This window comes from Peromyscus maniculatus, chromosome 9 (assembly GCF_049852395.1).
Source record: "Peromyscus maniculatus bairdii isolate BWxNUB_F1_BW_parent chromosome 9, HU_Pman_BW_mat_3.1, whole genome shotgun sequence".
NCBI classification, from domain to species: Eukaryota; Metazoa; Chordata; class Mammalia; order Rodentia; family Cricetidae; genus Peromyscus; species Peromyscus maniculatus.
In genome coordinates this window covers 93116926-93139672 of record NC_134860.1, presented here as the reverse complement: position 1 = coordinate 93139672, position 22747 = coordinate 93116926, and the positions used below count along the sequence as shown (strand labels likewise).

General features: G+C 37.7%; 1 pseudogene; it reads left to right on the top strand.

Moving 5' to 3' along the window:
- LOC121832439 (uncharacterized) overlaps nucleotides 1-1364 on the top strand; it is a 44447-nt pseudogene extending 43083 nt beyond the window's left edge.
- Nucleotides 1365-22747: the final 21383 nt, after the last annotated feature.

Below are 22747 nucleotides of genomic sequence, written 5' to 3'. Positions count from 1 at the left end.
AGAATCAGGAAAAGGCCAAGGTTCACAATATCATCTACAAGGCTCCCCTCTCAGGGACACACCTCCCTTCTACTAAGCATCACCTACTTATTTTGCTTTTCCAATAACACCAGAGGCTGTACATAGGTCTTTGAGGCACATTTAGAGTCCATAATATAGTATCTCCTTTGTAAACTTAAACTGATAATATTGGTTCTGTTACATAGTAAAGGTCATTTTGACATACAATGCTTATTGTGATTTATTATGTGCCCAAGGCAATTTGGACAAAGCAATAATAAGAACAATGTAGACTAAAACCTTTCCATTACTCAAAATTAATCAAAAGAGCAACACAAACACTTACAGTTGTCATATTTTCAATGAAAATGTACACCTTACCACTTCTGTGTATTTTAAATGAATCTTTTGGCTATAATGAGTAGAAGTCTCTGAGTTACTGAAATAGTTACAGGTTCCTTCTTCTGAAATTTGTTAATTCTACATGGGTAAACCCTTCACGTTCTAGGTCAATGTACTTTAGGATTAAGTTAAATTAATTAAATATTATTTAAACAAGCCAATAAACACCAGAGTCCATGTGTGAAAAATATATCTGAGTAAGTTAAGTTCCAGGCAAGGACAAAAAACTTGAGTAGTGAAGTAGGTGAAGCTCCAAGTGCCAGGAGGTAGGAACCCAAGTTCTGGAAGCACCTGGGTGGGAACCGCCTTGAGGCAGGTGACCTGCAAGATCCAGGTTCTGCAGCAGAAAGAAGATGGTTAGGAGAGGCCTGAGTCCCTCAGATCAGAAGTACAAAGCAAAAGCCGACCCAAGTTCAGGCTGAATCTGAGGGGACCTTCTTGAACTGTAGGATCCTGCTTATTGAAAAAGTGATGATCCATGCTCAGGAGCTCCTGGCCACCGTGGAAGCTGGGAAAAGCAGAAAATGAGTGAGAAGGATAAGAAAGTTACTGAGAATAGGGCTCTAAAACGTGAAGAAAAGATGGGAATCCAGCTAAGAAAGATAAGCATATTACAGAAGAGGCAGATAGGAAGTGTGAAGAGGTGGCCTGTAAGTTGATGATTATTGAAGGACACTTGGAACACGAGGCAGAATGAGCTGAGCTGGCAGTTTGGGTGCTGAGAGATGGATAAGTGGGTCAGACTGATAGACCAAAATGTGAAGTGTTTGCTCCTGAAGAAAAGTATACTAAAAAGAAGACAAGTAGAAACACAGATTCTTACCAACACAAGGAAGCAGAGACTCTGGCAGAGTTTGCTGAAAGATCGATAACCCAACTGAAAAAAGACAACTGATGACTCGGAGGTTAATCTGAAGTGCACCAAAGAGGAGCAACTTTGTAAAAATGGATGCTGGACTTGAAGATTTAGAGTTGTGCAGTCCCTATCTTTTGGCCTGCTCCTCTCTCTTACTGTGACTCTGCCAGGGGCTGGTAGAAACTAACATTAAAACAGAGTGTGCATCTTTTAACGCAAGGTTGCTTTCTCCGCTTGCCGCCACTCTACCCCTCATGTCTTTTTCACGATACTGTGCCAGCCTCTTCCCAGAGTTCCAGCTGAGCAACTTTGGGAAGAACATTTAAGAGAATGTGAGCACAATGCAAAGTGTCTTCAATGCAGCTGTGCTGTACACATCTGTGATTCATTTTTATCGTAGCAACCATTTGTTACTTTCCAAGTATTTCCAGAGAGGAAACGGCAGTCCAATTCCTTCTCACTGTTGGAAGGTGACTTATCAGCCTAATGCATACTGCTCTCTCTGTGAAGAAAGAGCACATGATGAGCCCACCTCACTGAGAGCCTGCAGAGCCTAGGCAAATGCTCCACTGTAGGAAACCTCAGTGCTCTACACAAAGTCCTAGCCAAACAAGAGCATTCCAGGATTCGAGCCAAAAATCACAGAACTGTTCAGAAATGTGAAGGTTTTCAAGCTTTAATATCTTTGAACAACTTTGTTCTAGTATTTATTCTTTACTTTTCACATCTGATGCGATCAAACTAAGAGAATGAAAACATCTAAGACATCCCACCTTCCAGGGACTTGTGTATGTTAGACAAGTATGCTGATACAGTTCAGCCCCATCACTGAAACCCAACTTGGATCATCTCTACTCTTTTCTAACTGCTCACAAAATTGCCCCTTTGAAGTAACTACTAGAGATCCTCACTTGACTTCAAGGGAGAAAGCGAGGTCAGTTAGGCTTGTAAAACTGAGTTTAGCCTTATGAAATTCACCTCGCTGCCCATTCCTGAAGCTGCCATCATTATGGTGTCGTCTCATTGTACTTTCTATCTGTTGGTACTGCAGAAACACAGACTAGCTTTTGCACAAACCTTTACGACTCTTACATTATTTCGAAATTTTCCTTTGGGATGGTTGGGTTACCTTGGTGACCCCATTGGCAGTGGGAATTCTTTGTAATCAGTGGGCTCACTCTGTGCTGAGTTTTAAATTTCCCAATCCAATTGCCATGTTCAGGGGGATGCTTATAGGCCTGTTAGGTATCTACCTACAGCTTACTGGCTTATTTGCTCTCTCTTCTGTTGTGTTTTGTTTGGGGCCAGCTGGGAGAAAGAGTGTTCCATAGAGCAGCTGTTGTTATACAGAATACTGACAACATATTGTTGAAATAAAGAACTATTCCCCATGCCCTTCTTCACAAAAAAAAGAGTAGCTGGTGTGAAGTACAAACCTCATTACAGGAAAGGGGTGAAAAATACTGAAGAAACTCTCATCATGAAAGTTCTTAAACATTAGTTCTAATTGGGTCTAATGTATAGGAAGTAAAAGAGAGAAAGGCTGAGAAATTACTTACTACAATTATAATTGCAAGTAGTTCAAAAGCACATATCTTTATTATAATTTGTAAATGTGTGATGATTTTTAATGCATTGTTATATTATTATGTTATTTAATATATCTTTCTAGTTATTGATTTTAGATATATTTACCATTTTAAAAATTGATAAAAATGAAGAAATAGGAACATATTCACTAATTGTTTTCTTTCCAGAAGAAATATAGACCTGAACACCTACAATACACAAAAACATATACACATTAGTAAACTTTCTCTTTGGACTTTCTTGGACTGCTAGTCCACAAATATCAGCACAGAGACTTATTATTAATTGTGAAAGCTTAGCCTTGGCTTTTCTAGCTTTTCTCAGCTAGCTCTTAAAAAGTACATTAACCCATTTGTATTAATCTACATTCTGCCAGATGGTATTACATCTCTTCTTTCTTGGACTTTCTGTTTCCTCTCTTTGTCTGGCTTTGTCCACTTTTCTTCTTTCCAGAGTTCTATCTCTACTGGGAAGTGCCACTTATACCTCCTGCCTAGCTATTGGCCATTCAGGTTTTTATTACACCCATCACAGCAATACATCTTCACACAGTGTATAACTGTCCCACAAAATTGTTCCCTCTTTGTCTAAATAAAAAGGAAAAGTCAAGTACAGTAAAACTATATACAATATGAACATCTGGCTTTATAGACAGTCACTCAAGGTTGTTCTACTACATCAGGACATCCATCTTCAGCCTACAGGCCTAGAATATCTGACAGACTGTTCTGTGAAGTAGGAATTTGGAAGGCCTTATCTTGATAAAGTTCAGCAGTCACGTTCTTTTGTGTCCTGTTTGTATAATTTAGACAGAATACTGTTAGCAGTGGAGGCAAGGGCTGTTTCTTGGCAAAATGTCTAGTTTTGCCACCTTGAAAGCAAACACCTTATGGAGGTTCTTCAATTCTCATCATCCTTTTTTGAGGTAAGTTAGTGCTGCCTGGAACAGAAGTATCTCACTATCCTGAAAATCCTTAGGTTATTAAAAGCTTTTAAATACAATATTCTGAAAGTCTTTGAAGTGTTTGAAGACCATGTGTCTATTTAAAATATATATCTATTTGACCTTGAAAACATATCTAGCATGGCTACAAATTTCATTCTTATGGTTGACATACTACTAACCTGTATTTCCTTATTATCCTAAATAGCTTTTAAGGACTAAAATTTTACATTACATTTTTAAATGAGCTTCACATGTACAATATATTAATCAAGAATGTAAACATATATACAGTATAACAGAAAGAACCCTAAATATATATCAATGTACAAAAATCCATATTAATGTAAAATATTTGAGAGCAGTGGTTGTTCAAGAGCATACTCAACAATCCGTCCTTTTATCCTATCATTTCTATACTATATTCCTGCTTTTTCCCATAAGAAAGAGATCCCTGAATCTAATCTCCTTCATTCAATTTTTTTTTCCTGACCATGAACAATAACAAATCGTAGCCAACCCTCTAAACAATGACAAACATCCATAATACACTGAATGACCAAAGACTACCCATTCTATGTCTTTGGAATGTGGGCATCATGTTCTCCAGACTGCTTCCTGCTGTCTGAGGGTGATAACATCTTTTGGGGGCCCTAAGAAAATGTGGATATTGGTCAAGTCCTGGGAGAGCTTTTATAATATATAAATATTATAAAATATAATATAATAAAATACTATTATCATTTTTTCTTTTTCTTCTCTCTCTCTCTTTCTCTTTTTGGCTGTAGTAGTCTGTGAGGCTCAACCATCTCAGCTAGCAGCTTTGAAGTTGTTCTGGATGTATGGAATCTTGAGGAAACAGAGGCATTTTGAGAGACTGAATCACCTGGGCTACTTGTTCACACTGCTGTCTGGTCCTTTTTTTCTGGAAACACACCAACTTTAAAAAGTAACACATACATCTGTATTAACACAAATATGGAAGGTGCAGTGTGCACAAGTCAGCTAAAGATATTTTTTGTTCTGTGTTTAAGCAGGCAAAAGGCATCTGTTAAATTTATAAGTCTGTTTTGATTGTATAACCAAACCTCTTTTCATGCCATATGAAAAGATGGCATGTAATAAGTAATAAAGGCTCTGTTGCTAACAAGATTTATTATGCTCCACCCAGTCTCAGAGGTGTTCTCACATTGAGGAATCAGTTTATAAATCTCCTGTCGTATAATTTTTTCTCTTGTTCCTTTCTCTGTCTGTAGCCAAGATTTTCAGGAGGTCTTCCCTGTTCAAATCTGATCTTTGTTAATTTTGAAGATGTTCAAAAACAAACTTTTGGTTCCTGTGGAAACAAAGGCAAAAGCTCTCCCCCAATTCAATATATTTCCTGAATTCCATTCTGTAGTTAAGACATTATTAAAATATATAGGTTGATTTAATTTAGCAGTTCCCATAATCCAATGTCTCTCCACAGCTATATGTTCACTAGTACTTAAAAATTCAGTCAACAAAACACTATATAGGATCCAGACTACCTATTTATTTTCTGCCCTTATATGGCTCTTTCTTTTTATATTACTTTAATCTTTCTTTAAAGACATTACTTCATTATTTTTAAACTATTAATTTTTCTATTATTGTCTATACCCAGTTTCTTTTCTTTAGCATCTAAGCATATTTTAATGCATATTTTACTGATTCAGAGGTTTTCTCTGTGGTGATATTATGTTCCCCAAAATATTGTGCACCCTAATAAACTTATCTGGGGTCATAGAAAGAACAGGCACTAGATATAGAGGCCAGAAAATGGTGCCACACACACCTTTAATCCTACCATTCCAGAGGCAGAGATCCATCTGGATCTCTGTGAGTTCAGGGCCACACTGGAAACAGCCAGGTATGGTAACAAAAGCCTTTAATCCCAGGAAGTGATGGTAGGAAGCAGAAAGATATTTAAGGTGTGAGGATGAGGAACTGGAACCTGGTTAAGCTTTTAGGCTTTGAGCAGCAGTTCAGCTGAGATCCATTTGGATGAGGACTTCCAGGCTGAGGAAAGAGGATCAGCTGAGGAATTGGAGAGGTGAGGAAGCTGTGGCTTGTTCTGCTTCTCTGATCTTCCAGCATTCACCCCAATACCTGGCTCCAGGTTTGTTTTTATTAATAAGACTATTTAAGATTCATGTTACATTTCTTCATCTGAACCTGGGTTTAATGCATGCCTACAGTGTTCTCTGACCACAAGAGATAAACTGTAAACTGCTAGGGTACTGCTGCATGACTGCTCTTAGCACATTGCAGGCTTTCAGATGTCTCTATTCTCCTTGGTTCTGTGAGAGTCTAGGTTTATGCACAGCAGTACAGAACCTGAAGCCATATTTACTGGCCCAGATCTGTGTCCACAATGTGGCAGGTATCTGTACTTAGACTCTCTTAGCACTAGCATGCAGGCTGCTTGAGTATTTGACTGTATTAGAGGGGCTGCACCTCAGTACACTGTAAGTACTGGGCCTGCTTGTGAGACTGGGGTAGACTGGAAGCTGCACCTGACTCTGTGTGCAGCAGAATTTTTTTCTAGGTTTCTGAGGCACTGTGTGGATTTACATGGCTCAAAGTCAGACACAATATGTAGTCACATTTTCCTTGACCCCCAGCTCACAGATAACAACATGGAGACTTATTATTAATTATGAAAGCTTAAGCCTTAGCTTGGGATTTTCTCAACTAGCTCATATAGCTTTAATTAATCAATTTATATTAATTGACATTCTATCACTTGGTGTTGCTTCTCTTTCATCTTGCACCTCCTGCTTCCTCTCCATGTCTTGGGGGCAAGTCTGCCTTTCTTCTCCCCAGAGTTCTCTCCCTACCCAGAAGTCTCACCTATACCTGTAGCCTAGCTATTGGCTGTTTTGGCTGTTAAGCTTTTTATTAAACTAATCACAGCAACATATCTTCACACAATGTATCAATATACCGAAATATTCTCTCTCTCTCTCTCTCTCTCTCTCTCTCCAATACCACAGCTTAACTACATGAAAAGGACAACCCTAAAGCAGATTTAATTTATATGCATGTTCAACTATAACTATTCATGATTTTGAAAAGGACTAGCTTTCAAAAGTTGTTAAATTAAAAAACCCTTTATATTTCCAGAAACACACACACACACACACACACACACACACACACACACACACACACACTAAAGCTTCTTCAGTCTTTTGAATAAACAGCAATAGGGAAGTAACAGAGAACTGAATACAAGAACTAGGAGATGAAGAAATATAAAAGCCAAATTTTGACCAGATGAAAATAATCTGAGAACACCAAAGTAACAGCACTAGCTTGTTGATCTATGTGGTGTGACAAGAACATCAAAGCACAGAAATCCATTACCATTTGTTAAATGGCAGATTTCTTGATTATCATTTCAGCTATTCTGGGAGATACTTATGCTACCAAAGTGCACTTCTGGAACTAACTAGCCCAAAAGGAAAAACCATATGAGTATATAATAATTACATTATATCTCCCTTTTTTTCCTCCCTAAAAATTTCCCATATGACTTATTTGCTCTCATTCAAATGTATGACCTCATTTTCTTTAAATATTGTTCATGTATATATGATAACTCTTGGAAATAAACTATGAATGCAGAGACTCATTGACTGATTAGAACTAGAATATAGAGATAAAAATTTTGCAGGTCAAGAGGCTAACTACTTTGGGCTCTTTGTTGACATCTGGAACAGACTATCCTTGCTCACCTCTGTGTCTGAAATAATATCTTGTGAATAATGCACACAGATACACACACACACACACACACACACACACAAACGTAGATGTAACTAATCGTTTTATTAAATAAGAAACACGGAACCAATACAAAGAAGAAAGCCAAGAGATCAGAGCTAAGAGCCTTACCTGTCTGCTGCAGCTAGCCTCTTCAGCCAAGAGAGACCTACTTCCTGTGTGTTTGTCTTTATATAAACTTTCTGTTCTGCCTTCTCATTGGTTGTAAACCCAACCACATGGCTGCCTCGTCACTGCCTGTCTGTATAGAACTCCAGGTCTTCTATGGTTGGTATTGAGACTAAAGGCCTGTGTCTCCAATGCTGGCTGTATCCTTGAACACACAGAAATCTACCTAGCTCTGCCTACCAAGTGCTGGGATTAAAGGCATGTGCCACCACCGCCCAGCTTTCGCTAAGGCTCTAATAGCTCTGAACCCCAGGCAACTTTATTTATTAACATACAAATAAAATCACATTTCAGTACAAATAAAATATCACCATACACACACACACACACACACACACACACACACACACACACACACACACAAAATAAGCCCTTTTTAAAAAGTTTATCAATTTAGTAGACAACTAGTTTCCACCAGTCCAAATGCTAAAGATAGCATCTTGGGCCTATAGAAAAGTTTCACCTATTTGTTCTAATTGTCTTCTGATTTATCCACCAATTTACGTTAAGCTTGACTTGATTTATGACTTTCAACATCTGTAAAATTATAAAAGCTTCAGGTCAGTGCTACCATGGAAAATTGAATTTCCAGTAACTTAAATCTGTGTTCCCAGGCCATAATCACTTGAAATGGCTCCATAATATACTATTTATTTTATGTTCTTTAAGATAAGAGTTGTGCTATCTTCTATCTATCTATATCTATATCTGTATCTATAGATAGATAGATAGATAGATAGATAGATAGATAGATAGATAGATAGATAGATAGATCATTCAGTCTTTATAATGGTACTTGTATATATATGTTTTTAGGGTTGACAATTTAATGTTCAGTAACTACTTCATATGCTCTTCTCTGATGAAGACTATGTCTTCCATGCTCAGCATTCCATATATATATATGTGTGTGTGTATGTGTGTGTGTGTGTTGGACTGAGGACTCCTAAGCTTTTCCTCCTTCCATATTAACACACCTGTTGTCCTCCCTGTTCATATCATATCATGTTCAGGTAGCCATGTTGTTAGACCTCATGGGTGGAGCTTCCATGAATTCTCTACTATTAGAAATTGCACAATGAACTTCCTGATCTTCTCAGTAGGGCATGGAAAAATTGTACAGGCCAAAGAAAGACCTGCTTTTTATTGTGAACAGAACCCTCCAGAGAAGGAGTTCACAAGAATGAAAGAAGGCAGTTGTTTAATATCTCTCTCTCTCTCTCTCTCTCTCTCTCTCTCTCTCTCTCTCTCTCTCTCCCCTCACCTTTCTTCATGAGATGAACTGGTTTGTTCTACACTATTCTTTCCTACATTTTTGATTTCTCTGTGATAAGGTCTTGAGATCACCTCTGAGAATGGATATAAATTTGACCCCTGATGTGGCTCCCGGGGATGTGACCATGGATGCTTTAAGTGTGACTTTCAAAATACTTCATTTTTCTGGTAGCCAGCATATTATCAGTATTTAGTCTGTAACCTGACAACCCTCTCACAAGTAATATGTATAATTTTCTGGCAACTCTGAGTTTTTTATTTGATTTATGTTCAGCTTGTAGGAGAGCTTGGCCAGCAGAAGAGGTAGGTTTTAGTGAACTGGTCAATGAGATACAGAACACAGAGCATCTATTATATAATAATAGGAATAATTAATTTCTTTCAGAATTATAAGAAAAGAATACTGAAAGCAAGTGCACAGTGAAACCATCAAACTGAACAGCTCTATGTGCATAAAAGGGCTTTTATTCCAAACTCTGAAGGTTATCCCTTGTGAAGGGTCAGAGGAGCAGCAGAGTAAGGGGATGGAGGTGGGGATCTGTTGGTTTGAAAAGGGCAGGAAGCCACAGGATGTGGAGAGGAAGCTGTAAACTGGATTATCCAGGGATCTAGCAGAGTGGAAGAGAAGTAGTGAAAAAAGCCAGGAGGCTACCTGGGGCCTTGGTATACATTAGCAGATGCAGGTTAATATGGACTAATGGAGCCTGGAGGTTAGTGTGGATTTTTGCTATGTAACCCAATCAATGCCATATTTGCAGGAGGACAGAAGAGGTAAGACAAATGGTTCTTTTGGGCAGACAGAAACCCGTTTCGCAGGTACCTGAGGAAAGCTTCCAGTAGAATTTTATCCTTCTGCTAGTAATCCTGCATCTAGCCTGAGTTAAGCCCAGTCTGTCATTTTGAAAGATAGTCAGTGGCACTGCTGTTTTGTGTTTGGGAACTAACAAACACTTAAAACCTGTGGGAAACTTGGAAGAGTTATGTACTCAATCATGCAATAGAGCATGAGAGAAAGAGTGCAAGCACAGGCCAAAGGTCTGTGTGTGTGTGTGTGTGTGTGTGTGTGTGAGAGAGAGAGAGAGAGAGAGAGAGAGAGAGAGAGAGAGAGAGAGAGAGAGAGCATGTGTGTGTGTGTGAGAGAGAGAGAGCATGTGGGTGAGTGTGTGTGTGTGTGTGTGTGTGTATCAATGTGTGTGAGCATGTGTGTGTGAGAGAGAGAGAGCATTGTGTGAGCATGTGTGTGTGTGTGTGTGTGTATCAATGTGTGTGAGCATGTGTGTGTGTGAGTGTGTGTGTGTGTGTGTGTGTGTGTGTGTGTGTGTGTGCATTCATGCACGTCCTCCTGTGCCTGCATGTGGTACAGGACATGCTTGACTCAAGCAGATTATCCACAATGTAACCGTTCTTCCCGTCTTTATGATCAAATATTAACAAATAAATTAATGGTAAAAGTATTTATTTTGGCTCATAGTTGGAGAAGGTAACAGTTCCCTATGGCAGGGATGGGAAAAGGGAGCCTGAACTCCTGAGAAAGAAGTCGGACTTCTAACTTTTAGCTCCTACAATAAGACCAACTTCCATAAACCAGGGACATTTCACATTCAAATTGTTATACAAAGCAAACTGTAACTGGTGAATTTAGAACATACACATGTGTATCCTGTAAGATTATACTAAGGCTATGAACTGCCATCTTCCTAAAGAATAGGGGATATAATTGGTAGGAGTCTATCCAATATTTCCTGTCAGTATGCTTCATGGGAGAGGACTCTTACAAAAAGGTGTGTCATAGGCAGATTTCTAGATTGTTGACATTGGGATATTGCAGGAGGCTGAACACTAAGACTTATGTTAAGACTTACTGTTCTTTCCTTGAGTACATAACAGGCAACACCATTCAAAACATGCTCAGGCAATAGGAAGGTACAAGTATTCGGCTTTTATTTCTAGAGCTTAGAAATGATTACAGCAGAACCCAGCAGATCTGCAGCAAACGTCCTGATATTAGCAAACAAAATGAAATGTTTTTCAAAATCACAAAGACTTGATTTGATTGTTGCTATAAAAATGCTACTGATACAGGAACTCACAGTGTTTACATGCTTCTTACACAATTTTCTAAATTTCCTGAAATCAAAACTAAGAGTTGGATATTCCAACTATTTAAAGTAATATTTTGAGTCCAATTTTGGCTCTGATATTGAAAAGAAAAAAACCTGCATTAAATTTTTCCTTCAAAAATAGCAAACAAAGTATCTTATCAAGGTTTATAACAAAAATATATTCTTTTTCAACTTGACTGCATAAAATAAAGCATGATGAACACAAATTATTAATATGCAGGTTATGTTAGATGCTGTTTCAGAATTTCAGGAAAAAAAAACCAAACAGTAATCAAATGATGGTGTCAGATAATACACAGCAAGCAGAGAACCAATTATGTAAATGAACGCCCAAGGTTAGCATGATACAATGCTTTTTAATTTGACAAATATTAAAATCAACTTGTTCTTAATGTAATAGATGGCTGTGACAACAGTTAAAGAGCACCAAATGTTTCTGTAATCCCCTGTCAAATTAAAAACGCTGCTGTAAGTGACCTGCTTCCCTTAGTACACAAGTCGTGAGGCTCAAAATGTGCAACATTTCCTTGGTTCCAAACACGTTGGATAGAAATGCTTCTGTGATGAAAGTCAAAATGAGCACCCGTCTCTTTCAGTTGCAAGTACACAGTGGCAATCTAATATCAAAGCACATTTGAAAAAAGCTTCTCCTAGGTGATTTTTCTTGAATGAGCTACAGATTTATTGTTACAATTCTGTGATTTTTATGTATGATTCTTCATAAAAATCTTCAGCAAGGCATGTGGTCACTACATTCCTTTTCTTTCTCACTAGCCACCTTACAAGATTCACTGATGTCTTTAATCCTCCCTGTGGTAGTTTGCATGTAATTGGTCCCCATAAGCTCACAGCAAGTGTACTATTAAGATGAGTGTCTTTGTTCCAGTAGGTATGGCCTTGTTGGAGGAAGTGTGTCACTGGGCAGAAGGGCTTTGAGGTCTCTGTTGATCAGGCTCAGTGTGACACTCAGTTCACTTCCGGTTGTCTGTGGATCAAGATGTAAAATTCTCACCTCCTTCTCCAGCACCATGTCTGCCTTCATGCCACCATGTTTAACCATGATGATAATGGACTGAATGTCCAAACTGTAAGTCATCACAATTAAATGTTTTCTTTTATCAGCATTGTCCTGCTCATGGTATTTCTTCACAGCAATAGAAGCTCCAATTAAAACACTGAAATACAGAATACACACTTAGCTTTCTGTACAAACATGTGTACATATACTTTCAGAAATGACCATATGAAAATTCAGCAAAGGAAATATATAGAAGTATAATTTTTAAAGACCATTCTTGAAGAAATCACTGGAATATTAAACATTGGGTTTTTTTTGAAATTTAAACAAGGAAAATGACTATCTAATTTGGAAATGATGCATTTTTCTTTTATTTTGACATTTTAATAAAATCTCATTATTTTTCTCTTCCTTTTCTTTATTTCCATAGAACCTCTCCTTGTCCTTTTTCAAATTCTAGGCCTATATTTTTAACTACTCACTGATATATATATATATGTGTGTGTGTGTGTGTGTGTGTGTGTGTGTGTGTGTGTGTGTGTGTATGTATATGCACATACATGTATGTTTTTGCTTTTAAATTTTAATGAATTGCATCTAAAATTCAATTTATTTCTTATAGAATAAAAATAAAGGGTTTTGTAGCTACTGTTTACCTCTGAAGAAAAAAAAATGGCAACAATTCCATATAACTTTCCCCAAGAAAGTGTTTGAATGAAAAATAGGCCCAGTAAAGAAGCCAAAACAGCCATTCCATGGGAGAAAGGAAAACTTTATTCCTAACTGCTAGGGCTGTCTCCCAGGACAATGGGGAGAAGCAATGAGGGGAAAGTTTTCAGGGTTATATGGAAACTGGAGAAAGGAAACTTCTAAGCTGGGGTGTGACTGGTAAGCAGGGATTGAGTGAGCATAGAGACTAGCATTGACCTTGAGAAGTTAGCGGTCAAATGCTAATAAAGAAACACCATGTCCCCTTTGCCAGAGATAATAGGAAATTAGAACTTTTTCAAGCCTGGCTAGAGTTTTTCTGCCTGCCCCATGGTCAGGACAAATCTCTCTCACTGGCCAGTCCCGTAGCTGTTCAAACCCAACTGAGTAAACACACAGAGACTTATATTGTTTACAAACTGTTCGTCCGTGGCAGGCTTCTTGTTATCTAGTTCTTCTATCTTAAATTAACCCATTTCTATAAATCTATATCTTGCCCCATGGCTCATGACTTACCAGTATCTTACATGTTGCTACTCATGGTGGTGGCTGGCAGCTTCTCTCTGACTCAGCCTTCCACTTCCCAGAATTCTCTTCTCTGTTTGTCCTGCCTATACTTCTTGCCTGGCTACTGGCCACTCAGCATTTTATTTATGCAGAGCGATATCCAAAGCACTTCCCCTTTTCTTTTTTCTTTTTCAAAAAGGAAGGTTGTAACTTTCACATAGTAAAATTACATAACAAAACAATTATCAAGCAAGAATTACATTTACAATATCTAGTCTATTTATAATATCTAGCCTATTTAAATTTGGCAAAATTAAAGAAGATATCCTATCTATCCTATATTCGTGAGTCTAAGGTTTCATATCTAACTTATCTTTTTATCATAACTAAGGAAAATTACACCTATCTAGTGTTTAACTACATCAAAGACCTCAGAAGGATATACTATTACCTGAGAAACAGGAAAAGGATACAAGCAACTTTCAGGAGTCTTGAAAGAGTAGACAGAGACAGCTGGCACTCTGGACAGTCATCTAAAGTTCTTTTGTAAAGTTGGGGCATCTGTTTTTAGCCCACAGGCCTAGAGTCTCTCAATATTTTTCTCTGTGTCCTGTAGAGTGTCTGGCAGTTTCCTCTGTGAAGCAGGAACCTGAGGGACCATTTCACCAATCAATTTTAGTGGTTACCTTACTATGGGTCCTGCATGTCCAGTCGATACATATATATTTTAAGCAGTCCAGGCAAGAAGAGTTTTATTCCCAAATGGCTATCTTTGCCAAGGTGAAGATAAACACCATATGGAGTGTCTTTGATGCCCATCCTCCTCTCTGAAGTAAATTGGTGCTGCCAGCAATAGGCATGTTTCACTGTCCAGAAAGTCTAAATATTTTGAAAATATTTTAAATGCCATATTCTGTAGGTCTTTGAAGTGTTTGAAGATTACCTGTCTGAAATTATATATCTGAAATATATCTATGTATACCTAGAAAACTTAACTAACATGCTACAAGTTTGACTATCATAGAAGACTAATTATTAATCTGTATTTCTTAATTATCCATTACAATCTAAATGAGTTACATAAACATAATACCTCAAAGGAGAGTAGAAATATATATACAGTATAACAAAATTAAGTTTAAACTTGTATCAATAAACTAAAATCTATAGCAATGTAAAACATTTTAAACAAGTTGTTACTTTTTAAATGTAGATTCATTAATCTACCCTTTTATCCTATCATATCTAAACTATCCCCTTTTCTTTTCTAGAAAGAGATTGCATTTATAATCAACCTGTTGGGCTGGTAAGCAGGGATTAAGTGAGCATAGAAACTAGCATTGACCTTGAAAAGTTAGCAGTCAAATGCTAATAGAAGAACACCATGTTCCTTTCGTCAGAGATAATAGGAAATTAGAACCTTCTTCAACCCTGGCTTTTGTCTAAATGCCCTACCTTGGGAAAAGGAATTTCTTGAGCAATGAGTCATTCCAATCTTTAGTTCTGATATAGGGGCTATATAGTCTCTTCTACAACTATTTTCTGCTGAAATTTGCTATCATCATCAGGGTCCAGGAAAGCTGAAATGCTGGTCAGGAGGTTTGGAAGTTGGGGAGTCAAGCAAGTCAAAAATATCTGTTTTTTCCCTTACTGTCCAGGTTCTATGGGGTTATCTTGGACCAGGGAAGTACAGGCATCTTTGAAGCAGTCTGGAATGTGGCTCCTCAGCAAGGGCTCAGGCTGGTAGGAGATGGTAGAAGGCCTTGGAAAATTCTTTCATAAGCATCTGGTGTCCTTCTGATAATTTTGCTAATTCTTTGCAAAAAGAGCATGAAGATACAGGAACCTATCCTACTACAGCAAATATGGACATCAGTGGGCAAAGGAGATATAAGAGCCAGGTCCCCAAGAAAGATCAAAATGAGCGTTCTAGAAATTAATTGGCCCCTGGAGCTCATAGAGTCCTTTCTAGATCATGTTAGTTTTTAATCCTTTCTTCTGAGTATTACCAGCATTCTTTGAAGAAGGAGTATATGTTTCCTTTTTCGTTAATTTATAGGATCTCCGAGGCCAGAGAAGAGAGCTACTTTTGGAGTAGTTTCAGAGCCAATGTTGATTTCTGGATGGTATCTGCTAGCTGTGTGGATACCTGCTGAGATATCTACAAACTGAGCCAAGTCACCTGTAGCAAAACCTGTAGCAGCCAGAGGCTGCCAGACAAATTCCAATCACTACTGGGAGGGCTATGGCCCACCAATACCTGTATGATACTTGGAGGAGAGTATAGAATTATCCTTCTGCTTATAGGGTGAGTTGGGGAAAGTAACAAATTGGAGAAAAGAGGGACCACAAGTGGATTTTTCTATACACTTATAAAGTTTGAATTGGTACCAAAAGAGAGTTCCTTCTAGGGCTAGTAAGTTTCCTGAAATTGAAATATTAGTATATGTTAGTGAGGACAGGACTGAGAATGGTTATTGAAGAGGCAGTCACCTATTACCTACAGAGAGGAAAGATGAACTGGATGTTATGGAGGGGAAAAATGGTTTGAAGGTAACATGTATATAATTTAGGGTTATGGGTGAGAGAGGAATAGCTACCACCAGGGATTTTGGGAGCACAAAGGAAGCATGGAGTTATGTTAAGGGCCCATTGCTACTATAGATATAAAGGAGACAGGGATTCATTTAGAATAGTCTTCCAAAACAGTGGGTAAAGAGAGGTCTGTCACAGCCTGGACTTCAGGATGATTTTAGACCATTGGATGACCTCTATCATATTATCTATGAGGGTATCAGGTACTTCCTTGAGAGATCTAAACACTCCCTCTCTACAAACAGGCTAATCCCCACTATATAGATATAGATTTGCCTCACAAACCATTAGACTCACATTTTTTTATCCCAGGGGTACCAGATGGTGAGGGTGACCATACCTGGCTTGGACCCATGGTGGAATTACTGAGGCTGCATGTCCTATATTTTTTAAGAGTAATGGTACTTAACAGCTGCAGTGAATGCATCCAAACTAGGAGGGATCCTCAGTGCAGATAGGGTTTGTTTGGTCTTGGAGAACACAAAGGTATTTGGGGTTGTAATTTAAATTGAAGCTGGGCTTTTCTTTTGTGTACTTTCAGAAACAAGCTGCTTGGATAGAAAGTGAATTAGATACATTTTTGACCTACCAAAATGTATCTGTACTGAAATGTGGATTTAATTGTATGTTAATAAATAAAGTTGCCCGGGGGTCAGAGCTATTAGAGCCATAGCAAGAGTGTGGCGGTCGTGGCACATGCCTTTCATTCCAGCGCTTGGTAGACAGAGCTAGATAGATCTCTGTGTGTTCAGGGATACAGCCAGCATTGGAGACATATGCCTTTAAGACCTGGAGGGCTGTACTTACAGGCAGTGACAAGGCAGTCATGTGTATGGCTTTACAACCAATGAGAATGCAGAACAGGCTATATTAAAGACAAACACATAGGAAGTAACTCTCTTTTGGAGAGGTAGGAGCACTGCAGGAGGAAGGGTAAGATTTTAGCTCTGAGCTCTGACCTCTTGGCTTTTTCTTTTACACTGGTTCTGTTTCTTATTTAATAAGATGGTTGGTTACATCTACAGGCAATCACTTTAGGTTCCTCAATTGTAAACTTGATTTTATTGGGGCAGAGGTCCCAGGGCATCAGTATTTAGCCACCAGGTCCAGAAGATCCAGGAGACTTTCCTGTGGAGGAGGAACTTGGGGGAGTGCCCTACCTTGTCAAGCCCAAGTGGGAAAGTCAATTATGCAATGCAAGCACCAAGTATTATTCTATGTACAATATTCAAGACTTCCCGAATGGAAATGTAAAGGAAATACTTGACTGTAACTCTGAGACCCAATGCATTATGTCTACTTTTCATCGTTTTTCAAGTAATCAGAAAAGTGTTGTGTTGGTAACTTGAGTAGCTCCAAAAGCTACTTCATTTGTTATAATTTTATTCTTAGTTCATGTTGATAGCAATCTTCACCTCCTGGAGAATTCTCACTGGTTCAAAAATCACAAACATGAAACTACTAAAACAGAGTTGACCAAATGTAAAGGTAAATATCCAATTCTATTTGTTTTCCTGTCCCCTGTAGATGTTGAACTTTGTAACATTTATCTAAATTTTTCTATTATTAATAAAAAATTCTGAGTCAGATACAGGGTTAAACCCTGAGTGATGACACAAGGTAGGGCTGTTTAACATCTTTTGTCTAAGAAATTTCCAGTGATCCCTTTCAACAGGCTGGGAATTATTACAAGCTGGCATTGTGAAGGTAAATTTCTCTATCTTGTTATTATAAAGGTAAAATAAAAAGCAATCATTTTTAAAGATTTATTTATTTATTATGTATACAGTGTCCTGCCTGCATGTATGCCTGCAGGCCAGAAGAGGGCATCAGATCTCATTATGAATGGTTGTGAGCCACCATGTGGTTACTGGGCATTGAACTGAGGACCTCTGGAAGAACAGCCAGTGCTCTTAACAGCTGAGCCAATTCTCCAGTCCATCAATCCTTTAAATCAATCACTACCATAGACCATCTTTTAGGTAATCGAGAAGGCAAGGGATTCCAGCCGGCAAAGAGCCCATTGGCTCAATCATCTTATTTATCACTCTTAAAGCTATTAACATTATTCACTTTCCAGATTTCATTTTAATGACAAATATAGGAGAATTCCAAGGATTGGTTTACTCTTCAATATGTTGAGCATCTAGCTGCTTCTGTTGCAGCTATTCTAGTTCCTATAATTTTTCTGATGTCAAAAGCCATTGCTCCACCAATACATGTTTGTCAGTTAACCATTATAAATGTAGAGTTCTTGGTACCTTTGAAAGATCACCAGCTGTTGTATCCACCTTATATATAACCTAAACATTCTGTGACTGTTTGTGATAATAGTTTTTCATATTTCTCTCAAAGTATTTATTATGTTATGCTTTGTTTCTGAGATCAGAGGAATATTGATCTGTGTTTTCAATTGCTACAACAAATCATGTCCTCATAAATTAATTACTCTCTTATTGCTGTGTTTTAATTTTCCTATCTGTCCTTCTGGCCCTATACACTCAACCTATCCTGTACTTTCTTTTACCTTAGGTAAAGTTCCAATCCCGAGAAGCTGAACATTTACCTACTGAAGAGGACAATCTAGATGCCAATATTTGCTGAAATTTTTGTTGTATAATGTCTGCAACTGTGTCTACAAAAACCTCAGTTTCAATGTCATGTATATGTTTTTCTTAGCTTTGTTCTCTGATCATTTATAGCACTTTCCCATAATACTTGTTTTCTGGTCTCTCTTGAAATTTTGTTGTATCTATAGAAGCTGTTATGTCTTTGGTCACATTCAGAGCTATGTTTTTGTTTGTTTGTTTGTTTGTTTTTAACAACAGCTATTAAGTCTTTTACTTGCTCTGTGGGTGAATTTCTCCTATGCTGACAGGGAATGATTTAGCAAAATTTGATATTGGGGCCTGCAGGAGGCCCCTCAGGGAATTTCTCAATGGTAAAGGGTTACCTTACCTGTCCCATGTTGAACTACATTGATTAGTCCAGTGCTGGCTTTGCCACGCCATCTGCATACTCCACAAGGCTGGGACATACTTTATGGATTATAACTAGAAAATAAAATCATTTTTTGAATAATCTTGCCTACAATCCCATTTCAAAAGACCCTGTTTATCACAATTACAACATCTGACATTTTGATTTTTATTATAATTTCTAGAAATTACTTCTATTAAAGCAGCATCATAAGCATGAGATCCAATATCAGCCATATTTCTAATCCATTCATCTGTTGCTGCTGATGTTACCTTAAAAAGCCTAATCACCCTTTTTCATTCTGAATTATCACTTTTAAAAGCCAGGCATTCAATTAATATTTGTCTAACTCATGGATTTCATATCATACTATTTATGGCTGAAGTCAATATTTATAAAAAAAAAAGTGAAGGATTTTTCTGGGCATTGTATAATAGTAGTAAATAACTTACTCCTTTTTCCTCATTCCTCAACCTTGTCTCAAGCATTCAAAGCTGCTAAATGGAATAGTACCAAGGTGCCACCATCAAATATATACAATCTTCACAAATCAGCATACTAGACTTCACAATGAAATTGGTTACATGATATTTCCATGCCTCCATCCCTACGTCATTGTTCTATTACCCTAGCTTCCTTTTTCCACCATATTTTCCATTGTAAATGAGGGCCAGCTTAAAATATTGCTGTAGCTTAATCTTTCTAGTCTTGTGGGATAATTCTGTTCTGAGTTGTACATGGATTTAACATTTACTTCACATGAGTGAATGCATGCCATATGAGACAAGTGCTTCTTTAAAGTGGTGTATGCCCTCTTTAATCTTTTCCATTTGCAATTGTGATATTTCTGATTCTTAACTTGGGAAAGATTTTTCCTTTTTTTTTTTTTAAAAAAAAAAAACCCTAATTCTCCCTTTAAGAATTCCCAGGTATCTCACCAGTTCCGCTGCTGCTGACAGTGAAGGTGGAGCTGTGCAAGAGAAACTAGCTGCTTTTGAGGCACTTGGCTGGGGGTGGGGGTGTGGCATGGCTAAATGTTGCTGCTCAGTACAACTGGGCCAAGTATGTGAGTGATGCATAGCTGGGTTCCTCGGCCACTTTCAATGCTGGTAGCAGTAGTCAAACCCCGAGCCCAGAGCTGATGTGAGCAGCTGTCAAGAGGGCCAAGCGGGTCTGGGTTGGCAGCCTGAAAAGAGATGCCAGCGAAAGCCTATGGGTCAGAAATTTAGGAAACAGGCTGCTGGTGGCTAGCGAACACCAGCAGCCTTTGGGCCTAAGGGAAGGAAGGAGCTGGAGGATGCTGTGGAAAGACTGCAGCAGAAAAACCTGAAGCGGCGTAGATGGCCTGTGGGAAGGAAGACAAAGCAGGCTGGCTCTGGCAGCATAGGTGGAGGGGTAGCAGGTTCACTGCCTTTGCGTGGTTGAGTAAAGCCCCACATTGGGAGCCATATGTAGTGATTATCTATATTATTTTATTATTAATAAAAACTCCGGATTCAGCTATTGGGTTAAAACTTGATTGGTCAGAGAAGTGGCAGAGAAGTCACCAGTGACCTCCTCTCTCTCTCCTTACTTGACCCTAACTGGCCAGGAATCTTTCTTACTTCGCTTTGCTACTTCCTGTGTCTCTCTGTACGTCCTGGATCCTCCAAAACCCTTTATGGCTATTTCAGGTCAATTAGTAGCTAGCTTCACCTTCTGATTCAAGGTAAACTTTATTGTCAGTCTTGGCAGTGTCAGAGTGTGATCAAAATATCCCACAACAGACCTTAATATTTTCAATTTTTTTTCATATTGAAAATGCAGATTAGTGTACTGAACACAAAACAAGTTTGTTGTACATATTACCACTCCTTGGACCTTTGCCTTACGTCAAGTGTGTTGTCTGTTCTTCCCAGTTTAAAAATGTTCATTGTGAGTATGAAAGAGAAAATACCAGTGAAAGGAATTTTTAGGATATACATGCTTATTGTATAAATTTACTTCAGAACTTTTGACAGCAGAAAGAAGAGGGTGGAAATAATGGTGCAATGTTATCTTTAATCATTAATTCTAAGCACACCATCCATATAAGCAGTGTTTTGTGAATAGAGATACCCTAGCTTGTTATAGTTTTACATAAGCCAATAAGCTATAGTTCATTTGGCTCTAGCTAACTACCAATGGTTCTGCAATGAAAAACAGATCAAGTCACATCCACAAAAGTATGAAGCAGAGAGAACTAGAAACCAACCGAAGCTAATCTAGCAAAGCCATGGCCAGTGAAAAACTTAATCTAGAAAATGAGAGCTTCCACATAACCTCTCCAAATGGTGTCAACTATTAGAAACTAAATGTTGAAATGCTCAGGCCTATGGAGGATATATCTTATTCAAACCATCATCCAAACTATCTCAGAAAAATGAGCAGTGTTGCTTTATGGGAGCTCTGTAAGTGACCACAATGAGGAGGGTTTTCTGAGTGGATATTTTATTAAGGAGTGAATTCTTTCTTTCATCTTTTCATGGTTCCAGGTGAAACACTATCTGCAGAGGAGGTGGTTGAGGTGGTGGGGCAGACTCTTAACAAGGTAATTGGCAAGCTCAAGTAGGTTAATTATTAAAAAAAGAGAACAATAGTTTATAATGTATGGGTAGTTTAGAATGCCTGGTTTCTACTTTGGAACTAAGAATCAACTTAGACTATATTCTTTTGACCCAGGACAAAGTAACTTTATATTTGAAGGCTTAGCCTCACAAAGCAAGATGCTTTAAGCTTTTATATAGAAATTTAAATATTAATGAGTGTGCAAGCTGTTGTTTACATTCCTAGTGTTACCAACAAAAAAGATGAAGTCCAAGACCTCAATATGGACACAGAGATGTCATTTAAGATGTGTTTTGAATATATTAAATGCCATCCCATCATTCATATTGAAATGGTACACGTGTATATGTTTTAAATCTTAAACGAGGAAATTATGGAACTAATTTAAGAATACAATCACAGACTTTCTTAAAACTTTGCTCCTATTCCTCTGAATAGCAAATATGATCCTTTTGTCAAACTTTCACAAAACAGTACATGAACTCTGATCAAAATTCAATAATATATTATGGTAGTATTCAAATTAAACTTCATGAAATAGTTTCATAAAACACTATTTCACAGATTAGTCTGCACTTCTTACACTAAAATAAATATGATATTTAGAAGTCTTGAATTCCTCATGAGTTTCAATATTTAACTTGGAGATAACATTTCACATTTTTATAATTATAATACTACTGAGCCTCTTACTATTCTTTTCACTGTGAGTGAAATCTACTAATCTCTGTACTTTTGTTCCTTTGACTTTTATGTAGATTTTTACCTGTGCATTTGATTGCTTGAAAATTATTTTGTATTCAAAAGTAACATTGTGCATCCTTTAAAATTTCTCCTATTTTTAAAGGTTAGTAGTTTTAACAATTAACTCTTACTGGATGAAGTAATAACAATCACAGTAACTACTTTTTTTGTATTTCACTAGCTTTAAGTTGCTGATAGACTCATTTTGCCCTTTGTGGCCCATCAACATATACCCCAAAGAGTTCAGGACCCAGTAGATATAGCATTGTGGATGAGGATAGGTGAACTTAGTAGATCCTTTGCTATAATTTCAATATTTTAAAGGTCTAAGGCATCATTAGTACTAATGTTTCTTAATGACTACTTCCATCCTTCACTTAAACTTTTACTATTAAAAATTAACCTCTTGTCAATAAATAAGAACTTTTTTAAATACCAATGAC